This window comes from Protopterus annectens, chromosome 2.part1, assembly GCF_019279795.1.
Source record: "Protopterus annectens isolate FY-2018-M chromosome 2.part1, PAN1.0, whole genome shotgun sequence".
In the NCBI taxonomy this organism is placed as follows: Eukaryota; Metazoa; Chordata; order Ceratodontiformes; family Protopteridae; genus Protopterus; species Protopterus annectens.
Window position 1 is genome coordinate 280,605,567 of NC_056729.1, and position 22,365 is coordinate 280,627,931.

Sequence of the window (22,365 nt, forward strand, 5' to 3'; positions counted from 1 at the left end):
CATAAACAGTTTCCCATTAAGCTATCCCACATATACACATCTGTGACACATTCACCAACACATTCAATATCACACTCAGTCAACCTCACATAGCAATTATTGCAACAAGTACATGTGGGTGTGTATTGCTTCATAGGTAGGTAATAGGCTATTGGCCCTAGGGCCTATAGAAGCCTAGCCAGACAGTACTCTGGCCTTTGACACCCAAGTAATTTAGTTTCATGTGTCCCTGTCAAGCAGAGCCACAAAGGTGATTCCCGGGGTGTATTTCCTATCTCCCATCCAATCATCAAGACTATTCATGATGAGTGCTACTGAGGAGCTTTGTTTGTTGTTGATAGGTAGTTTGTTCCAGAGTATGGGATGTCTCTGAGATAGGAATCTATCCCTCCAGCATGTTCTATTTATTGAGGTGACAAGGTTTAGGTCCCTAGAGCATGTAGCTCGTAGGGATTGTGATCTGTTTACGTGGAGCATGTCCAACAGCTCTGGGTTTGACATAGCTTTGTATGTTAGGCAGAGGTCACCTCTGGGTTGCCGGTATGTGACACAGTCTAGCTGTGGTTTGATGAGACGGTCTGCATAGGGCATCTGTTTGAGGACAGTATTACTCTTTGTGAGGTATGTCTGTGGCCTTTCCAGTTGCTGTAGATGTCTTGTGAGGTACATACCAGAAGGGGCATTGTACTCTATAATGGGTTTTGTGAGTGATGAGGAGAGGGGAACACTGACCTCTTTTCCCCTAGATGACACAGCCTTTGTGATGAGGTGTGCCATGTAGACAGATTACATGACTAGTGTGGCACTGTGATTATCAAGGGGGAGACTACTGTCCACCTATGTCCCATGGTCTCTTATCACACTTTCGGTGTTAAGTCGACTACCACCTATGTGGTAGTTCATGGGTACAGAGTTTTTAGCAAAAGGGATGCCAATGAATTTCAGACATTGAGCTTGAGGCCATGGCTTTGTAACCGGGCATCTGTCGCAGTAAATATGACTCTGTCTCTCCCTCTCTTTCTCTCTCTCTCTCTCTCTCTCTATATATATATATATATATATATATATATATACATGTGGCTTTAGCAGGTCTCACTGGCTGCAACACTGCAAACCTAACAAATCACACCCACAGCGTTTGACCACCATATGTCATATACCAGCACTGTATGCTGTCTTGTTTGCCACACACTACTACCTACATACAAATATGCACATAACAACCTTTACCAGCATATATATATATATGACCTCCCTTCAGAAACAGTTGCAATATGTCCCTTGCTCTATGCACATGTACAGATGCTAATATATCTGACACAGATATATCTCTGCATATGTGTGTGCCATACACACACAAGGTCCACACTGTTGTAAGTCCCTGGACCTCACGGCTGACCTGTTGGGCCTTGCTGCAACATGAACATGTGTCACGTGTGAGCACACAGTAATATTAGAGGGTGTATACATAGCTGCAAATGCTAGATTAGCATACTAGCCTGGTACAGCAGTTGCCAATGCTAAGCTACATGTTGATATGACTATCATGCATGCGTTACTCTGTCACATCCATGGTTATATAGCTGTATGCACTACTCCCCCAAACAGCCATTGTCCACACTACTGTACAGAACACAGATAACATGGTTCAGATGTTTGACATTTAATGCTGAGCTACATATATCACAGTTATGTCCCACTGTACACAGCTACACACTGATTTGTCCATAGCAGTAGTTATGCAGGGCATCTGTGCATAGATATGTACTGCTGCCACATATTGATGTTTCAAAGTATGTAGAGTAATCTTCAAATACATCTACTACATGCCAGTAAATACATATCTGTTACATACCTTTCCTTTGTATGAGTTCGTAGTTTTCAGTTTGCTGTATCTTTGCCTTTATTTAATTCTTTTCTTTATTTTTTTCCCACTGGTGTGGATGGGGTCTCTCTCTCTCTCTCTCTCTCTCTCTCTCTCTCTGTCTCTCTGTCTCTGTCTCTCTGTCTCTGTCTCTCTGTCTCTGTCTCTCTGTCTCTGTCTCTCTGTCTCTGTCTCTCTGTCTCTGTCTCTCTGTCTCTGTCTCTGTCTCTGTCTCTGTCTCTGTCTCTCTCTCTCTCTCTCTCTCTCTCTCTCTCTCTCTTCTCTCTCTCTCTCTCTCTCTCTCTCTCTCTCTCTCTCTCTCTCTCTCTCTCTCTCTCTCTCTCTCAGTGTCTGGATATGGGATGATTGCATGTGGGGCCAGCAAGTACAGCCTGCTTTTATAGGTATCTGCACATGTGCATGTGATGGCCTCTGCACCAATTGGTGGCCACCATTTGGTAATTGTATGCAGCCTGCTGTGTGGTAATTGCAGTACTCACTGTCATAGCAACCCAATGCTATAAATTGCTATGTCAGGTAGGCGTAGCCCTTTCAGCTTTCCAAGGTGGGGCCCATGCTTGTTTGCTGTGGACACCATTGTGTAAGTCAGAAGGTTGGTATAGTTCTTATATCTGAAGCTAGGGGTGTAGCCAGTGATTTAAATGTTGTACTCAGACCTGAATGTTGCCACTTCCACTACACAGTTGTCAGTGTAGAATTGTACTCACCCCTACAAATGCTAACACAAGATACATGGGAGTTGTAGTTTATTTTCTACTTATACAATTAACTGCCATACAAAAGTAGTTATTGAGATGTATTCATTTGGCACATGAACTGTTTGTGAAATGCTATACTGTGAATATTAATTTACTCACTTTTGAACAGTTTGTGCTTTTATAGTGTTGACATTAGCACAGGCTGCTCAAGAAAAATGGACACATTTCAGTACTGAGTATGCCTACCTACATCTTTGGTAGACCCTGAACACACAGGTTTATTGTACATTTGAGTAGGGGTGCAGAAGAACAGAGAGCATTATGTATTAATGTGTGAACTTTATCTTGCTGGACTTAAAGGGTTGCTGTGTACCTGTTAGTTTACCAAGGCAAGTAGTCTGTCTGCGTAGCTCCCAACTGTGGACCTATCCAGATGGTAGCCAGAGGTTAGCCTGTTATTCTTTGAGCACCACACCGGTCTTTTCAGCACAGGAACAATGGCATTGTCACAGTTGGTTGCTACCAGTACATGGCTACATCCCTTGGTATTTCAGTGTTGTACTCCTACATAAGGGTATGCTTCTGGAACTCCTTCAAAAGCTATTTGCACAGTGTGTAACAGCAGAATAGCTGATATGCCTGTGTATTTCTGCCTCTGTCAGGCCGCTCAAACACTCAGGTACATATTTGAACATACTCAGGGAAAAGTAGGTAGAAGTGAGGAACATCTTTACAATATTAGAGACATTAGGTTGAGACTTTGAGAGAACCAGAGCATATGGATTAATACACATTTCCTGAAGTACAAGTGGTGTCTAACTCTTACTTATTGTCATTATTTATTAAGTGTAATTCACCACCTTTTTGCCTAGTGTCAGTAGCTTTCAGAGGGATTCAGAGGGACACAGCTAAAACCTGTCTCGAAATCAGGGACATGCCTGTAAATTAGTCACAGTTGGGAAGTATGGCATCTGCCCTAATCAGATATGCTAGTGTTTGTCCTGCTATGATACTGTGTGGGGGTTGTAAAGTGCTGCTGTAACATTATTTCCTGCTAGAATGGCTGGTTCTCTTTTCACAGTCATGTAATGCAATTCCATAAGAACTGCTGGTAAAGATCCACAGAACAGGATTTGTGTTATGGCATTCCTATTTGTCCTTTACATTCACTCATTCTGATGCATGATATATTGATTTCAGCACTAATTTGTTGTATGTTTACCATGGCTCAGTGGTCCTTCATGCAGTCTAGTGTGTACAAGGTCTGGGGTTCGAGACTGACAGAGGTATTTTATTTTGCTGCTGAGCAGAACAAGGGCCCTGACATACAGAGTGACTAAGGCACTTTTAAGCCATTGTAAGCGGGTTTGTGCAGGTTTGCGTGGGTTTGGCGATGCTTAGCTAAGCTTAGCTAAGTGCACACAAGCGCACACAGGCACACACAAGCCCACACAGGTGCACACTCGCACAAACCCGCTAACTACTGCTTAAAAGTGCTTACCCCCGCTAACCCCCGTGCTCATTTCTTTGAAAGAAAAGAAAATGAGGAGATAGGAAAGTGGTGAAAATGGGGTACAAAGAGGGAAAGACAGTAGGGAAAACAGCTCGGGATGTGCAGGACGGGTGTAGGGAAGGCCCATAGCTGCCCATTTCTTTAACAGCAACAGCTGTGCATATGCAATCATTTTGGAGTGAAATATGAAACCTTCAACCCCTGTAAGAGGGGTGAGGACAACAAAGTGTGTTGTACTGCCAATTAAATATCAGTTTATGTGTCCAGCATACATGTGTGCAAAATGGGCAGCTATGTATGGGACGTAATTTTTTTTTGGGGAGCAGAATGCCCCTTTTTTTTTTTCAGGTGAGAGTGGAATGTGGGGTAGGGGAAGTAGGTATATTTGGGGAGGTAGGTTAGGGAGGTACACAGACAAGACAAACAAGATGCATACAGGGGCGGAATATGACACATGTGGTTGGTGAACACCATTGACGTGGAAGGATGTTTGGAAATCGCAAGCCCATGAGCCCACAGATGGCAACAGTGAAACTGAGATCCCCACCCATGGGCAGTCACCACTGCACCTTCACAGCCCAGATGGTGGCTGTGCTGAGGGCTGCGTAGGAGGGGCAGGCTCACCCGTGAGGCATGCCACCCGTGCCTCAAGCTGGCATAGAGGATCAGCGACACTATGCTTGATCTCCCTTCGCAACCACAGCCCGAACCATTTGGAGGGTGATAGGTGGCCCTCCTCCGCCCACACTTGCACGGGGGGGGGACGAGCCCCATCCTCTGCAGCTCTTCCACTCAAAGGTGGCACAGGGCCAATGGAGGAGGAGGTCCCAGGCTGGGCACTGAACCTGCTGGTGTCAGGTGCCATCGCCAGCTGAGGTGGGACAGGTGAGTCCGTTGGGACCGGCCTTCCCATACGTTCTATGTTTAGGAAGATTTAATGAAAATATGGGTTAGTAACAGTCAACAGCATTCCCAATTAGTTATAACAGCATGCAGAAGTGTTCCCATTAACCCAACACACCAGAGTTCCAACAGTTGAACAGCAAGCATGACACATGCATATATGGTTCAACAGTGGACATTGCAACAGCATGCAAGTTTAATTGATGGCAACAGGCCACCAATATTGTGGTATTTGAACAGGGCACATGCATCAAAATAAATGCAGATGTTTATAAACCAATAGGACATATGTCCCAACAAATGTTTTGAGATTAGACATACCCATTGAGGTGTGGAATTGCATTTTTTATGCACATACAGTAGGGTGGAAAATGATAGCTCCATTAACAACTTATATATCCTTCTAGTTTACACTACATTCCTATTAACTGCAGTTATATGTCCCCTACATCTATTATTACATTACATAATTGTCCTTAGATCGTGAACTGGGTCTTGCTAGATCTTTATATACATGGGCTGTATCTGACATACAAACTGTCTGGGATGCAGATGTTACTGCTACATATTTTGTGAATTGCTCAGACACACTACTGCTGAAATGGTACACTGACAGCTCTACTTTCATATACGTATCTAAATGTGTGTAGGTGAAATTATCAGTTTTATATGTTAACAGCTCCCTACATTTCTGCCAGCACAATGACATTTCTGGGGAAAACAATACCAAGTGCCAGATTAACCTATACATGCTGGGCATGAACCAACAGTTGAGGACTGTGAATATGCTTAAAAGCTACTGGCACTCCCTTCATCCACTTTATATGGATCTACCCAGCTGTGTGTTAACAGCACTTAATACAACAGTACTATTTCTATAATGCAAGAGTACAACAACATATCAAAGAAAATGACACAGACACACTCCAGGAATTATACCTTTATTAAAGACTTAAAACACTTTTCTAGAGGCTCTCTCATTTATTTTATAAGACAGTACATGCAGAATAATTATTAGAGAATTATTATACCTTTATTTATTGTGTTTAAACACATTTTCAGGCTCTCTCATTTATTTTACATAACAGTACATGCAGAATACTTACTAACCTGCCTGGTGGCACAGCCTTAGCAGCCTGTCTGCATAGGCTTGCTGATTCGCAGCATGGACACCTGCAGCTGTGAAGTAATTGAAGTGATATTGAGACATACCTATCCATAGTATACACTAGAATAGCAATTCTTACATACTTAATTCCATGGCTACTTACTCAGTAGTGGGGCATTGGGCATCCCATGGGCCTCCTGGATCCACTGGTCTAGTTGATCCACCTTGCATCTTCTCAGGTCTGCATGGTGGTGTCTGACCTGCTCACCAGTCCGAGGGATGCCTATGGCACTGGTGAGTTCATGAGCTAGACCGTCCCAGGCTTCCGCTTTGTATTGGGTGCCCTGGTACTGGCCCTGCAGGAGTCCATCCTCATGATGGTGGACAAGGAGCCAAACCATTACTTTGGACTCCTCAATGCCCCAACGTTGCGCTCGAAAACGAGAGCCCTCTCCAGCACCAGCCATTGCTGCCTGCAGATGGGAGCTACAACCAGTTATGGCTAGTATTCCCACCTATGGAGCTTAAATATGCATAATTTCCCGCACTTATTTGTGATTGGCCAGTTTTGAAAAAATGCAGCTGAAGGTACACCTGCTTAGCAATGGGTAAACTTACATTGATATGTATGTGTGTGTTGAAAGTGCATACTTATGAAAAGCTATCATGGCTTAGTAGTTCAGTACTGTGATTATGGTGCACAGTATCCCAGGTTCGAGACCTGTCATTGCTTTTTATTTCACTACTGGCCAGACCGGCTAGGAGGTGTGACTATGTTTTACCGACTTTGCTCTACATTGCTCTACGGTGCCCGATGTTGCTCTACGTTGCTCTACGTTGCGCTAGTTGGCGCGGTACGCAGCTCCTCGCAAAGCCATTGCACTAGTTAAAGCGGTACTAAGCTATGAGCAATTATACTGACATGTGCTTAATACTGGTAAACATTGCTTAGCAGTGCTTCACATTGCTTAAGATACATTACTTGTGCATTCATCAGTATGCATAACCATTTCACTTTCTTATATATAAAATTTGTTCACTACTACATAGGCCATTTCAATGCTTTTTAATAAAATTTCATTGGTAAATGGCAGGAATTCTTTTCATATACAGATTTCCAATAGGAAATAAAAAGGGGAGTATTGGGACTCGAATCGGGAATGCCTCCTCTTAGTGTGAAGGTTCTACCACTACGCTATTTTGCTTAATTTGCATATAAGTTTCTTATTATCCTCTTCGATGTCTTACTGCTAACTGTAGCTAAGCAATGGGCAAACCCACGCAAACACGTGCAAATACGGGCAGCTATATTGGGAATAATAAAAAAAGTATTTACATTTTATTATTGTACTGGGGTTTAGAATGTGGGGGAGTGTAGTGTTCGGAATGTACACATTTGAGCGGACTCGCTCACGTCAGTTGACATTTCCCTATTGTGAGACTTGCAGGGGCGTGGATTTTTGGATTGCTCGGCAGTCCGACATGCCCCTTACACTCGTGCATGTTCAGTGTTAGCCTTAGAGTTGAGGCAGCACGCCCTCATTAATATGCATGGCGCGCTGCCATCTTATTCTTATACTGGCATTTCCGTGTAAGCCTCCTCTACTCTTACATGGAGGATTCATGAATCCTGGGGTTACTAAAATAAGTTTAACACTACTTTCACATGATAAAATACGTTGCTTGTCTTGGGACTTGGACCCTGAACAGATCCATATAAAACTGTTATTCTAATCACTACACTATCATGGCTTGGACATTTTTGCTTATCTATTTTAATTTAACTCCTATGGGATGTTTAAGCTATAATGTACACACCCACTTAGCTACACTTAAACATCCCTTAGGGAATTATAAACAAGGATATATTATTATTATTATTATTATTTTCTGTAGATTATGAGGGTATGTATTGTGGTGTTGTGACAACTACTTGGGACTGCGTTTGTGATATATTGCAATGATTGGGCTTTCAAGGTTCTGTTTTATGTTTCATGCTGATGCATGACATGTTCAGTATGTGCTCTATTTCATTTGTGGGGCTGGGGTTGTGCTTGTGTACACCTGGGGGATTTATCTCCACCCCTGTTATGTGTGCATTTGCACACATTACCTGCTTTTGCAGACTGCAGAAGTGCTGTACGGCACTTTAGCAATACAGGGGGGGGGGGGTCACAGCTGTGAAGCACCCCCTGTATTGCTTTCCTACTGCCATTTTGCTTTCAGTGTCCGTGGACACTGAAATGCTTCTATTTTACATTTCAGTGTCCGCAGACACTGAAATAGTGGCATAATGTTAGAGCTAAGCTTTAATATTATGCCAGTATGGCTTCGGAATTTTAGAGCACGGCAGCGTGCCTTCATACATATGCATGGCACACTGCTGTGCTGCATGGGAATGGTCCCTTCCATGCAGGAATAAGCCATTCCTGCATGGAAGTTTTCTGAATCCAGGGGACTGCCTTTTATTCTAGCAACTTTCTATGTTTATGAGAGCAATATTTAAAATGTATCCACATTTTTGGAGCTTTGTCTTCCCCATTATTTTTGGCTTTGTCCAGATTTTTTGTGCTAAGAGGTTGAGAGGTATGACACACACATACAATACTGCACTGCTAAACTGTTTACAGAGTAGAGAAATGTATATGTTTGTTATTGACTTACATTCTGAAATCCATGTAACTACAGTGTGATTGAAAATGCTTCAAAGCTGGGAGTAGTTTTAAGAAAAAAATATCAGACTGGAATGTACTTTTTACTAGATGGAAGACAATTGAAGCCAGACCTTTAGACAGCTTAATCAATTCTCACCATTATAGCAGTCTGGTAGCTAGTATAAAGAAAGAGGTCTAAGAAAGAGCTACCCCCATTTGTCTCTTCAGTGGTCTACAAATGTCAAAGTTGGGTACAGAGTAGCCCCTATAACTCTTGAGATAACTCAGTTCTCCAACCTTATGGATTTGGAGGAGCTGGTGGTCTATCTGTCTGTCTGTATGTTCTAGTGATGTACTGCCTCAACAGGTTCCCTAGACAGTTTTACTAAACTGCTACTACAGTGAAGTGTACCATGAATCCGCAACTATCACAGATTGTAGGTTATATTACTATCACCTAGCAATTGCTGTTTCTTAGGCTGCTATTTCAGCTGCTAGTGTTTCCAAAAGGATTTTAGACAACATCTTTTTTTTGTCATTCTTAACAGCAAACCACTTTGTGTAATTTTCTGGAGAGAATATTAAAGTTGTAAAAAGTCAAATTACACCAATCTTACATACAACTACCAAAAAGTTTTATTGAAAAACACACAGAAACATAAGTGCTTTTGCGATTGTGATCATCGCTTCATCAGACAATGTTTAACATAACAGAAACCATTTAAATATCGTTCCCCCGGTTTAAGTGGCACTACATCTCTTAAACCTTTTCTCAAATAATGCCGTCTTAAGCATTTTTACCTTTGGACGTTCTTTTTATTTATTATATATACAAATTTATTTTAAACATATTTTTGTACATTTTGCATATAGTTTAGTCTAGGAATATTTATATATATATATATATATATATATATATGTATATATATATATATATATATATATATGTGTATATATATATATATATATATATATATATATATATATATATATATATGTATATATATATATATATATATATATATATATATATATATATATATATATATATACACATACATATGTTGTTTTATTCCTGCTATTTTATACACTCTGTGCTTGCCTGGGTTATTTATACATCCTTTCATATTTTATTGTGTTCTATCAGGCTTTTAGCAGTTTTGTTTATTGCAGAGTTTAAATGTTGAACCTTTTGTGATTGGTTTGCGAATATGAGCTGATTCCCTTGGAACGATATTTAAATTGTTTCTGTTATGTTAAACATTTGTCTGATGAAGCGATGATTACAATTGCGAAAGCGCTTACGTTTCTGTGTGTGTTTCAATAAAAATTTTTTGTTAGTTGTGTGTAAGATTGGTGCAATTTGTCTTTTTACAGTTCCTCATTTTTGCACCTCTCTGTACCTTTGAGCCGTTTTATTGTTTTATAGAGAGTATTAAAGTTGTAGTATCCTTCCCTATTTTGTTTTGGCAAGCACTAAGGCAGAAATAACAATAGTAATCACTGTTAAGGCAGAAATAACAATAGTAATCACTGTATACACAGGAAACTTATGCTAGAAAGGAGACCACAGTAGCCTACCTGGAGATTCTTCTTAGAGTAAAAAAAAATATTTTTATGGTGGCTTACTTTCAGGTGAAGTGCTATGTCCAATGGTGGCTGGTCTCCCTAGAAATTTCACGTAAACAACAGAGTTAAGTTATCTACACAGGCCCACCCACTCCCACTCCTCATTAACAGCTAAATGGGGTTCTGCTACTGCTGCTCAGGTATTCCTGCCAAAGTGTTAAATGGTCTTTTACATGAATATAGCAAGGACCATACCAGCCAATGATCTGATATATAATAGCTTCATGGTAGAGGTAAAATATCAAAAAACACAAATAACTTGTTCATAAGATATAATGTGAACTACTTTATAGACTACAGCACTGGGGACTTGGTCTTATTCCTCTAGTGACCTTCAGGCACTACATATTGTTTTTCTTCAAGCAGTTGCAACAAAGGGGCAGGATAATCATGTTCTACATGACCATATTTTGCTCAACTACATTTCACTTCCATAACCTTTCCCAGTCCCGCCTATCCCAGCATAATTGTCTTTATATTTCTTTACTGTTTTATTTATTGACATTTGATTACTGGAAAAGTCCGACTGGTTAGGAGCCCATTTTCAGTGGAAGCCCGGATAGAAAAGCTTCAAATTATTACAAAACATTTTAAGAACAATAATTTTACAATCTACAAAAACAAAACAAAAACATCTGCAGTTTAAATAATTATAATAAATTATCCATAATATAAAAACTTTGGCAAAGAATCAATAAAATGTTGTGACAACCCACAACTGGACCAGTAATCAAGGACCCTCAATCCTCATCACTGGCACCTGTGGGGACTGTTCACTGGAAGGATAACAGGTACACACACAGTATCTCCAGATGTAGCTCTCTGCATCAAGCGCAGTTTCCTTTAAGAGCACACAGACCCCAGATTTACTATTCTTCTCTGCAGGACTAGCTTAGTCCTGCACTAGCTTAGTCCTGCATGGAAGCGGCCATTTAGGAGCAGGATGGCAGAGCGCCATGCATATTAATGAAGGCGCGCTGCCTGAGCTTCTAATCTTACATTGAGTGTGTAAGAGTGCAGGGGATGTGTCTGAGAGCAGAGCTCTCAGAATATACATGCCCCTGCAATGAAGGACAGCAGAAAGCCCTAAAAGAATGAGCGAGACTGCTCATAGGTGTCCGCATATCCCCAGTAACATCTCCCCACGTGTACAAGAGCAATAGTAAACACAAACAATTTAAAGATACTTTTTTTTTATGAAACAGATTACATTTATCTGTAGGTGCGCGGGTTTGCCCATTGCTTAGCTACGGTTAATGCAGCTTAAATTGCACAAGAGGATAAAAAGCAAGATATATGTAAATGAAGTAGTACAGCAATAGTGTAGTGGGCAGAGCATTTGCCTTACGAATATTCATTTCCGGTTCGAGTCCCACTGCAGCACTTTCCATGTCAAATAATTTTATGACCAATATATTTAGTTGTATAACCTACAAAATAACATATATTTGTGAACTGGAGTACTGCATTAAATGCAGATGTGAGGTGTCAGTGTCATAATGTTACAAAGTCCACAGATAAACACGTGCCCCATACAGTATATGTACACAGGAATCAGGGATACAAATGTAAAGTAAAATGTACAATGAATGATAACTCCATACAGCTTCCAAATCCCCCACCTTCCCAAGAACCATTAGACATTACTGTCTAAATTAGTGCAGCGGTAAGCGGTAGTAAGCACTAGTAAGCAAGTGTAAGCACTATTAAGCAGTAGTAAGTGGGAGTAAGCAGATTTAAGCACTAGTAAGCGGGTTTAAGCCTGTTTGCATGGGAGTAAGCAATGCGCACACAGGTTAAGCAATATTGAAGCTAACTCTCTGTAAGCATATGTAACCGGAGGTTAGCATTGCTTACCTTCATGCAAACCCACACAAACCTGCTTACAATTGCTTAAAAGTGCCTTAATCACTCTGTATCCAACAGCCCTTGTTCTGGCCAGCAACAAAATAAACAGCATCAGCAAGGCTCGAACCCAGGACCCTGCACACCATAGTGATTTACCACTAAGCCATCACAGCAGTACAAACGATGGAGATATCACCAAACAAATCCTCATTATGGGACCATCAAACTGAACTTGTGAAAGGAATCTATATACAGTCTTATGTTGTATAATCAACTACATAACACAGATATGTGAACTGGAGTACTGCAGTAAGGCCAGATGTCAGGTGTAATTGTAATAATGTGTTGAAGTCCCCTAATAAACACAAGGACCCCATAGAGTGTATGTACACATGAATCATAGATACCAGACACATATATAACATGTAATGCATAATAAATCAATGCCAAAGAGAAATATAATGCAAATGAAATATTAAGCAATGATAAGCATGGCACAGGCCAGCTTAGTAGGTGCAAGTAATGTGTAGGCCAGGTAACTCATATTGCCCATTGGTATACCACTTTAAACAATGAATCCAAAAAAAGCAGACAGGACCAAGAAAAATAAATCCAAGGCAGGAAGCCAAACCAAAGGCAAGCTAATACTTTATAAAAATGTTCAGGAAACAATCTGATACTTTATTGTGGAGCAGTAAAAACAAGCGCTTTCGCTCGGTCACTGCCGAGCTTTATCAAGTTGAAAATACAAAGTGCAACAAAGCTTTAAATACATTGTGGCTGCTTGTTAATTAATCAATTAAAACTTTAAATTACTAAATTATTAAATTATTAAGTCACAAACCAGGTACATAAAAATCGATGCTGTGTCAAACCAATTGAGACAACATCCTAATAATGTCACAAAAAGGTGTTTATGTACTTTTGTGAAAATGTATTCATGTGAAAAAAATTATTTAACAAAGCCAGAAAGATAAATTGTTATAAATAATAATTGAAGTATACATAAATAAAAATAATAATGAAAATAATAATAAAAATAAAAAATAAAAAATAATAAATAATAATGATAAAAATGAAAATACTAATAAAAATAAAAATACTAATGAAAATAAATACTAAAAACTAATGCCTCTAACGCACATATTAGTGTCCAAGACGTCAAAACATTGTCACAACCATCATAAAATACCATCAAAAAATACAAAAAAATGCAGAAAATACACAGTATATGTATATGTAAATGTGTATTTAAAAGTATGTTTAGAAAGAAATCCGTAAATAATAAAATATTAGAATATTGTGTGCTCAATATATACAGTAAATGTTGGTCTGAAATATAAAATAATGTGAAAACAATTAACAAAAATAAATGAATGAATTAAAATAAATTGTTTGTCATGTTCCACATGGGGATTTATTGTCAACAATGAGTAACTTCTCATAATCGGGCCTTTCTTAATTTAAGGACACTGTTTATATTGATGTTGTCATTCAATCCAGGGTGTCTGCCTGCATCCAATTTAAGTTGCCATATGAGTTCCCTGTATTCGAGGGTTGTCTCCCAATCACCTTCCCTAGCATCCGGCATAACTTGCTCCAACACAATAAATTTAAGATCGATCTCGGGGCAGGTGAGGGAGTGCTTATAAAATGCATTGGATTCCTTATGTTTACTTAAATCATAAAAATGCTCATAGATTATTTTCCTAAGTGGCCTCTCGGTTTTGCCAACATAAAAGCTTGTACAGATGATGCAGAAACCTAGGTAGACAACCCCTTTGCTTCCACAGGTGTAATGGTGGTGTGATTTGATGTTAAAGTTCCTAGAGGAAATATAGAGAGTAGAAGCATTAATAATAGCATGGCATTGGTTGCAGGACCCACATTTGAAAGTACCTAGTCATAAATTAGAGGTGTTAACCTGGGGGACAGATTTTCTTTCAAATAGTTCCTTAAAGTTAATATCCCTCTTTCTTACAAATTTGGGATGTACTGGTAGTGAATCTTTGAATTCTTCATGGAAGGTCAGTACAGGCCAGTGCCTCCTAATAATCTCCTCAATCTCAGGAGAGTTACCAGAGTAAGTGTAGATAAAGCTACTCCGAAAAATGTCAGGTATCACAGTAGTGCTGTCTGTACCAAGAGGTTGCCCTGTACCAAGAAGTGGGGGAAATGTTGTTTCTCTATTATCAATCACTTCCTTAGCTAAGGAGGTGATGAGGGAGAAAGGATATCCCCTGTCTATAAACAAGGACTGCAAAAAGTGTATTTCATCCAAAAAATCAACAGTAGTACTGCACATCCTAGAAGCTCTGATAAACTGACCCTTAACAATGCCTTTTTTCTGACAAAATGGGTGTCCACTTTGAAAATGCAAATATGAGTTAGAGAAGGTGGGTTTTCTATATAGCTTAGAAAGAAATGTTAAATTATTATAGTCTTTGTATAAGGTCACATCAAGATAATGAAGTTCATTTTTATTGATGTTGTGAGTAAACACCAAAAAAGGAGTGGTGGAGTTGATGTAACTAAAAAAGTCCAGAAATTGGTTAAGGGTGCCATTCCACGGGATACAGATGTAATCTAGGTACCTTCTGTAATGAGTTAAATATTGAACCCAAGTGGTAGAAAAAATGAACATCCGTTCCCATCTGTGTAAAACTACGTTGGCATAGAAGGAGGCACAAGAGGCACCCATGGCCGCACCTTTCTTTTGTCTAAAAAGCTAACCGTTAAAAAATATAAAGTTGTTCTGTAATAAGATTTCCATGAACTCAACTAAGAGGCCAGTCACTTTATTGTTAAGGTTGGTTTCAGTGGTCAAGAAATCATTGAACCACTTGAGCCCTGTTAGATGTGGTATACTGGGAAAGAGATCCTTAATATCTATAGTTATCATAAGGAGTTCAGGTCAAAAAAAGGAAGGTTGAATACCTCTAAGAAAATCCCAGGAATCATTATAGACGTGTTCCAGGAGTGGACCAAGTTGCTTTGTGGCATAGTCAATGAATTTGCCTAAGGGTTCAGTAATGCTTTCAGCTCCTGAGACAATAGGCCTGAATCTCAAAGGGTCCAAGCCTTTGTGATTTTTCGGAATCCCAAAAATTACTGGTATTTTGGGTTTCTCAGCATGTAAATAGTTAAACAATTTCTCATTTATAGCTCCTTGAAGCAGATGGTCAGTGAGCATATATTTAATTTTAGAAAAGGCTATATTGACTTCATTCCTGGATACAATCTCATATTGTTCACTATCCTGTAACATGTCATGGATGTAAGTATCATAGCTGGAATTATACATCAAAACAACCCTGCCACCCTTATCTGGTTTCATGACCCTGATGTTTTCTTTCTTCAAATGATTAATAAACCAAATTTCGTGTTCGTTTAAATTAACAAGCTGTGGTTCTATTCCTTGGGAGTGTAAGATTCTAAGGTCCTTCTCAACTAATTCTTCAAAAAGTTTAATTAAGGGATGTACAGGCGGGTTAAAGGTGCTAGTTCTACAAAGCCCATTGTTGGTATAAGGCTGTCCTTTAAAATAATGTGCTAGATTTAAATTTCTAGCAAAAAGTTTTAACTCAACTAGAATTTGAGATATATTACAGGGACATGTGGGGACAAACTGAAATCCCCGGGTGAATAGATCAAAAGTCAGATCAGTGATTTGGAGGTCCGTGTAATTGTATATAGTAAAATTATCTTTTTTAACTATGAAATGGTTGTTACCTACTGTAATAGAAAAGTTGTTGTGATGTGAAAGTACCATTTCGGAGGCAGTAGGAGTATCATTTAACCATGTTTGTTGTTCCACGTGTGAGGGAGCTGTTTCTGTCCCCATGCCCCCGTCCTGCCGGGGGGCTGCTGAAAATCCTGAGGGGAATTCTTTCTACCTTTCTCGGCTAACCTCTCACAACTACGGAGGGGTTCATGGGTTGCTCTAGAGTAATAGTCAGGCCCCTTATTCTGATTGTTTTGGTTATCCTGTTTGTGTTCCCACCTGGTCCTGTTAGGAGGGGGGTAAGCTGTTCCTTCTCTATATTCAGCTAAATCCCTATCTAGTTTGCGTATTTTACGATTAAGTATTTTTATACAAAATTGGTCGATTTCATCAAAAACATTGTCATAATCAAACTTCACACTCAAAAAGTTATTGTCAGTAACAAGGGAGTTGTTTAAAACATTTAACTCATTTAAAAGAGTATCAGCCTTCGTTTCATACTCCGAAATCATCATGTTTAAAACCTCCAGTCCAGCTCTGTCAAAGATTTCACAGTTTCTTATAGTACAAAGTTCCCGGTTGAACATTGTTAGGGAACTTATAAAAACGCAAACCCTTCGGTATACGTTTCACATTGACACACTCCCTTAAGTATTCGATCTCAAGTTGATTACTTTTGTACGCGTAAAGTTTATCTTTCAATTCACCAAAGTCATTCTCAATAGTGCTATGATTATTAGAGGACACAGTACCTTGATTAAATATGAATTGCCGACCTGCCCAAGTGGTAAAATTAAAGTCCTTGAGCTGTTTCTCAGGTCTGTTGTTCTTTGAACGAAACATGCCTTCACTATGTTCACTGTTAGATACCCTTGGTACACTGGAATTTAGCGGAAGCAAGGAATGTGAACCGCTAGTAGTTCCTCTTTGACTCAATAGCGTGTTGTTGATTCCCAGGTGGGGAAATGTTGCAGCCATTATTTTCTTTTACAAAGTTAGTGAGCTGCGTTAACATCAAAAGTACCTGGTTGAACTCCATATGAGTCACTGGGACGTCGTCACCATTGTCTTTCAGCAGCTGAGGAGTTTCAGCAAAATTGACCGATTCAGCTTCATCAGCCATGGAAGAGAAGCGTGACTAAGAATCCAAAAAAAATATAATGCAAATGAAATATTAAGCAATGATAAGCATTGCACAGGCCAGCTTAGTAGGTGCAAGTAATGTGTAGGCCAACTAACTCATATTTCCCATTGGTATACCACTTTAAGCAATGCCAACCTTAGGTAAGCAGCTTTGCCAATAGCTTAGCCTTTTCAAAACCGTCCAATCACAGCAAAGTATGAGAAATTGGCCCTACTTAAACCCAACAGGTGGGAATACATCTCATAACTGGTTGCAGCTTCCCCTTGCAGGCACCATGTCAGGAAGGGGAGAGGGAGTGCACTTTCGGGAGCAGCGCTGGGGCATCCAGGAGTCCAGAGGCATGGCAGGACTCTTTGTCAAAGACCATGAGCAGAGACTGCTGCAGGGCCAGTACCAGGGTTCCCAATATAAAGCAGAAGCCTGGGACCATCTTGCCTGTGACCTCACCAGTGTCACTGGCATACCCCAAACTGGTGAGCAGGTCAGGCATCACTATGCTGACCTGAAGTGGTGAAAGGGGGATCTCTTGGATCAGTGGATCCAAGAGGCTAGGAGGACAGAGGAGGTCCCAGCTGTGTGTAAGTATCACTCCACTACCTGTTTAATAATTGCCAGCTCATGTATATTATGGATAGTTATGGCTAAATATTCCTTTTATGTCCTCCACAACAGCAAGTGAGTGAGCCACGAACCAGGAGGCCCATGGCTGTCGCTTGGAGAGGTTGTGACGTGAGGCAGGTTAGTAATACTCTTGCATGTACTGTCATACAAAATAAATCTAACCATATTAGTAAGTCAATTACCTGTAGAAAACCTGTATTGTTATAGCAAGTACTGCATACACCAGAGAATATGGCAGGGAGAGTCTCATATAGGTTGTATGGAAATAAAAGCATAATAGCCTGACAAAGAAGGTCTAACTGCTGTATTGCATGTGTTTACCCCGGTATCGTATGGTAATGTGGAATTGCAATCACTTAATAGCACTGTTGTGTTAAGCACTGTAACCCACACTGTGCAAGATAAATAACAAATGTGTAGGAATGTTTGTATATGACTGGTGTAATCAGCAGAGGGCACCTAGTACAACTGGAAGAGACATAGACAGAAAACAGCGAAAAGACGGACAACAAAATCCAAATAGCACACACAACTGAGACATTTGTCTGATGTATTTTTAGCACACACAACCATGGTTCAAATCCTGGGAGTGGTAGTAGTCTGCATACAGAATCATACCCCACAACTGTACAGATATGTCCATAATGTCCAGTAAATTGGCCCATATCTGCTGCCTGTCACTGTGTCCCCCTGGGAAATCAGTGGGATGACTCCAGACGTATAAACTGCAAACAAGGAATGCAACTGAATGTCACACATCTTTAAGAACAAACCTGTCACTCTAGCAACTCCCCAAACTGTTATGAGAGTAATAAGCCAAGTATGTCCCATCTACACCTCCATGTTGCCAAGCTGTGACCAGAGTGTGAACAATAGTAGAGTGAGATGAAATGCACAATACTAATGTAAAACTGGTACTTTGTGTGGCAACAGTCAGGTAGTGCTAAAAAACATTGCTCCCACAGGTCCGTCAGATACGAACACTGTGCCCACAAATAAAAGAGTGATACCCTGTACTGGTACTGTTTACTCTGGTATTGTATGGCATTGTGAGTGTTGCAGTTGCTCTGAGTAATATGATATTACCCATCACTGTCACCCACACTGTGCTACATAATATAACTGTCTAGGAAATCCTGTATAAGAGTGATGTAATACAAGGTCAGAATGTAACACCACAGGAGAATAATACACAGTAATCAGATAAGAGATATACAGCAATAACCATATAGTACACATAACTGTGATGGACAGTGTTTTAGTATTAGCAAACACAGTCATGGTCTGAATCCTGGGAGTGGAAGTAGGTTGCATACAGAATCATACCCCACAACTGTATAGATATGTCCAGAATGTCCAGTATATTGGCCCATATCTGCTGCCTGTCACCCTGTCCCCCTGGGAAATCAGTGGAGTCATCCCAGATGTTTAGGCAGCAGACAGGAAATACAACCGATTGTCACACATCTATAAAATCAAACCTGTCACACTAGCGACTCTCCAAAATGTTATGAGAATATTAGGCCAAGTATGTCTCATCTACATCCCATGTTGTCAAGCTGTGACCAGAGTGTGTACAGTAACAGAGTGAGATGTAGGTACATAATACTAATGTGAAATCTGGTACTTTGTGTGGCAACATTCAGGTAGTGCTAACAAACATTGCTCCCACAGGTATGTCAGATACCAACACTGTGCTGGGAAATAAAAGCTTGATACCCTGTACTGGTACAGTGTACTCTGGTATTGTATGGCACTGTGAGTGTTGAACTTGCTCTGAATAATAAGGTATCACTGATCACTGTCACCCACACTGTGCTACATAATATAACTGTCTAGGAAATCCTGTATAAGAGTGTTGTAAGTCACTAAAAGTTGAAGAGGGCAATAGTCTACATATGTCCCGGTTCACCTCCATGTGGTCAAGACATGGCTAGAGTCTGTGCAAAAAGAGATGGACAGGTATGTGCATAGCATCAACCTGGAATCTGGGAGTAAGTGTAGAAACAGTTACTTAGTGTTAACAAACAATTCCTCCACAGGTATACCAGGTAAGAGGTGTATACTGCAGGTAAGACCAGTCCATGTATATAGTTGTCGACAGCCATATCACTGTCCAAACTAAGGCAATAGGGTAGTGTAGTAATACTTGTAAGGTACAGATAACAGCACTGCCTAGGAAAGTAATGCAAACTACAGGAATATACTAGTTGTTAACTGACATCTTCCCCCCTCCACCATATCTCCAACAATACACTAAATACCCTTCTCAACTGGTATGTGATGACTCCACTGTAATGTTGGGACATATGTCCTATTGTTTGATAGTTATTTAAAACTGTTTCTGTGCATGTTCTATGTTAAAATACTCCAACATTGGTGGCATGGTGCCATCAATGTACCTGCATGTTGTTGTTATTACCACTGTGGTCCCATATATGCGTGTGTTCTGTTTTCTATGCAACTGTTCCATATCTGGTGTCTGGGTTAATGGAAATATCTATGCATGCTGTTATACCTAATCCTGGAATGTGTTGACTATTACTAACCCACATATGTTGATAAACCATAAACACCATAGCACATATGGGAATGCGGATCTCAGTGGACCCACCTGTCCCACCTCAGCTGGCTGTAGCACTGAGCACCAGCACATCTGCAGCCCAACCTGGGACCTCCTTGTCCATTGGTCCTGCACCACCTTTGGATGGAACCACCTCAGGGGATGGGGCTCACCCCCTCAGGAGCAGGCGCAGACAGGAACCTGTCACCAGTCGCCATGTCCTGGTCATGGTGCGTAGCGAGCTCAATCAGAAGTTTGGAGATCTGCTACACCAGCTCAAGGACCTTGTGTCATGACTAGAGGGTCGGCCTGGCTCTCCGACTCAGCCCCCAGCACAGCCACTGTCAGGGCTGTGAAGGTACAGTGGTGACTGCCCATGGGTGGGGACCTCAGTCCTACTGTTTCCACTAGGGGGCTCATGGGCATCCGATTTCCCAACACCCTCCCCATCAAGGTGTTAACCCCCACATGTGTCGTATACCGGCCCTGTATGTGTCTTGTTTGTCTTGTCTGTTAACCTACCCAACCTAGCTCCCCATGTATACCTACTATCCCTCCCCAACATCCCACTCTCACCTGAAAAAAAATAAAAAAGGGAAATCTGTTCCCCCAAAAAAATATCACCCCATACATAGCTGTCCATTTCACACCATGTCCACTGGACACATTTAATCTGGTCTAACTGGCATCACAACATATTACTGTTGTCCTCACACCTCTCACAGGGATTTGAGTATCCAAATCTATCTACAAAGTCAGTGTATACGCACAGCTGTTGCTGTAGAAGCAATGGGCAGCTATGGACCTTCCCTACTCCCTCCTGCACATCTCTAGCTATTTTCCCTACTGTCTTCCCCTTTTCATGCCCCTTTTTCACCACTTTCCTCTCAACCCATTTTCTTTTCTTTTAAAGAAATTAGCATGGGGGTAAGCAAGAGTGAGCACTTTTAAGCAGTAGTAAGTGGGTTTAAGCCTGTTTGCATGGGGTTAAGCAATGCCTACACAGGTTAAGCAATTTAGAAGCTAACTGAGTATAAGAAACAGTAACCAGAAGTTGGCAGTGCTTACTTCTGCGCAAACCCGTGCAAACCCATTTACAACTGCTTAAAAGTGCCTAAATCACTCTGTAGCCAAAGGCCCTTGTTCTGCCCAACAACAAAATAAACAGCCTTTGTAAGGCTCGAGCCTAGGACCTTGCACACCATAGCCACAGTGATATATCAGTAAGCCATGTCAGATATACATAACCCTGATGTTTTCACAAACATATCATCCAGCCCAGTCATTCAACAGTACAGGAAATGTATTTAAGCATGTAAATGTATGTGTGTGTGTATATATTTATATCTAAATAGATATAACATATCTATATATATATATATATATATATATATATATATATATATATATATATATACAGTCCCAAAAAAAAAGCATCCAGCACTCCAAATAAATCCAAAAGCCAAAGTTGTGAGAAGTTTATTAGGCACCTGCCCAACAAAAACACAAACCGGTGACCGGTTTTGCTCAAGGCATCCTCAGTGTGCATCATTATCAAGCAAAAGCCCGGATATATATTTATAAGCAAACAAGCTTGTTTTAAAATTTAAAGGCACAAACACATGCTTTTTTCACTTAATACTTAGAATACTATTTGACATCTAGCAAGCAGTGCTAAACTAGTACTAATATATAAATCAATAAATATATAAGCAATCAATCTGCTCATATGATTTAAACCTCAAACCTATTTTTTGATATATAGACTGTCAGTATATTAATTAAATTTAAAGGCTTTAACTCCAGCATGCTTCTCTATTCATATTTGGAGTGCTGGATGCTTTTTTTTGGGACTGTATATTTGTATTCCGAGCACCTTGATGTTCTGCGCACTTTCAGAGGGTTTATATATATATATATATATATATATATATATATATATATATATATATATATATATACACACACACACACACACACACACACACATATATATATATATATATATATATATATATATATATATATATATATATATATATATATATATACATACATATGCATACATCTGTATA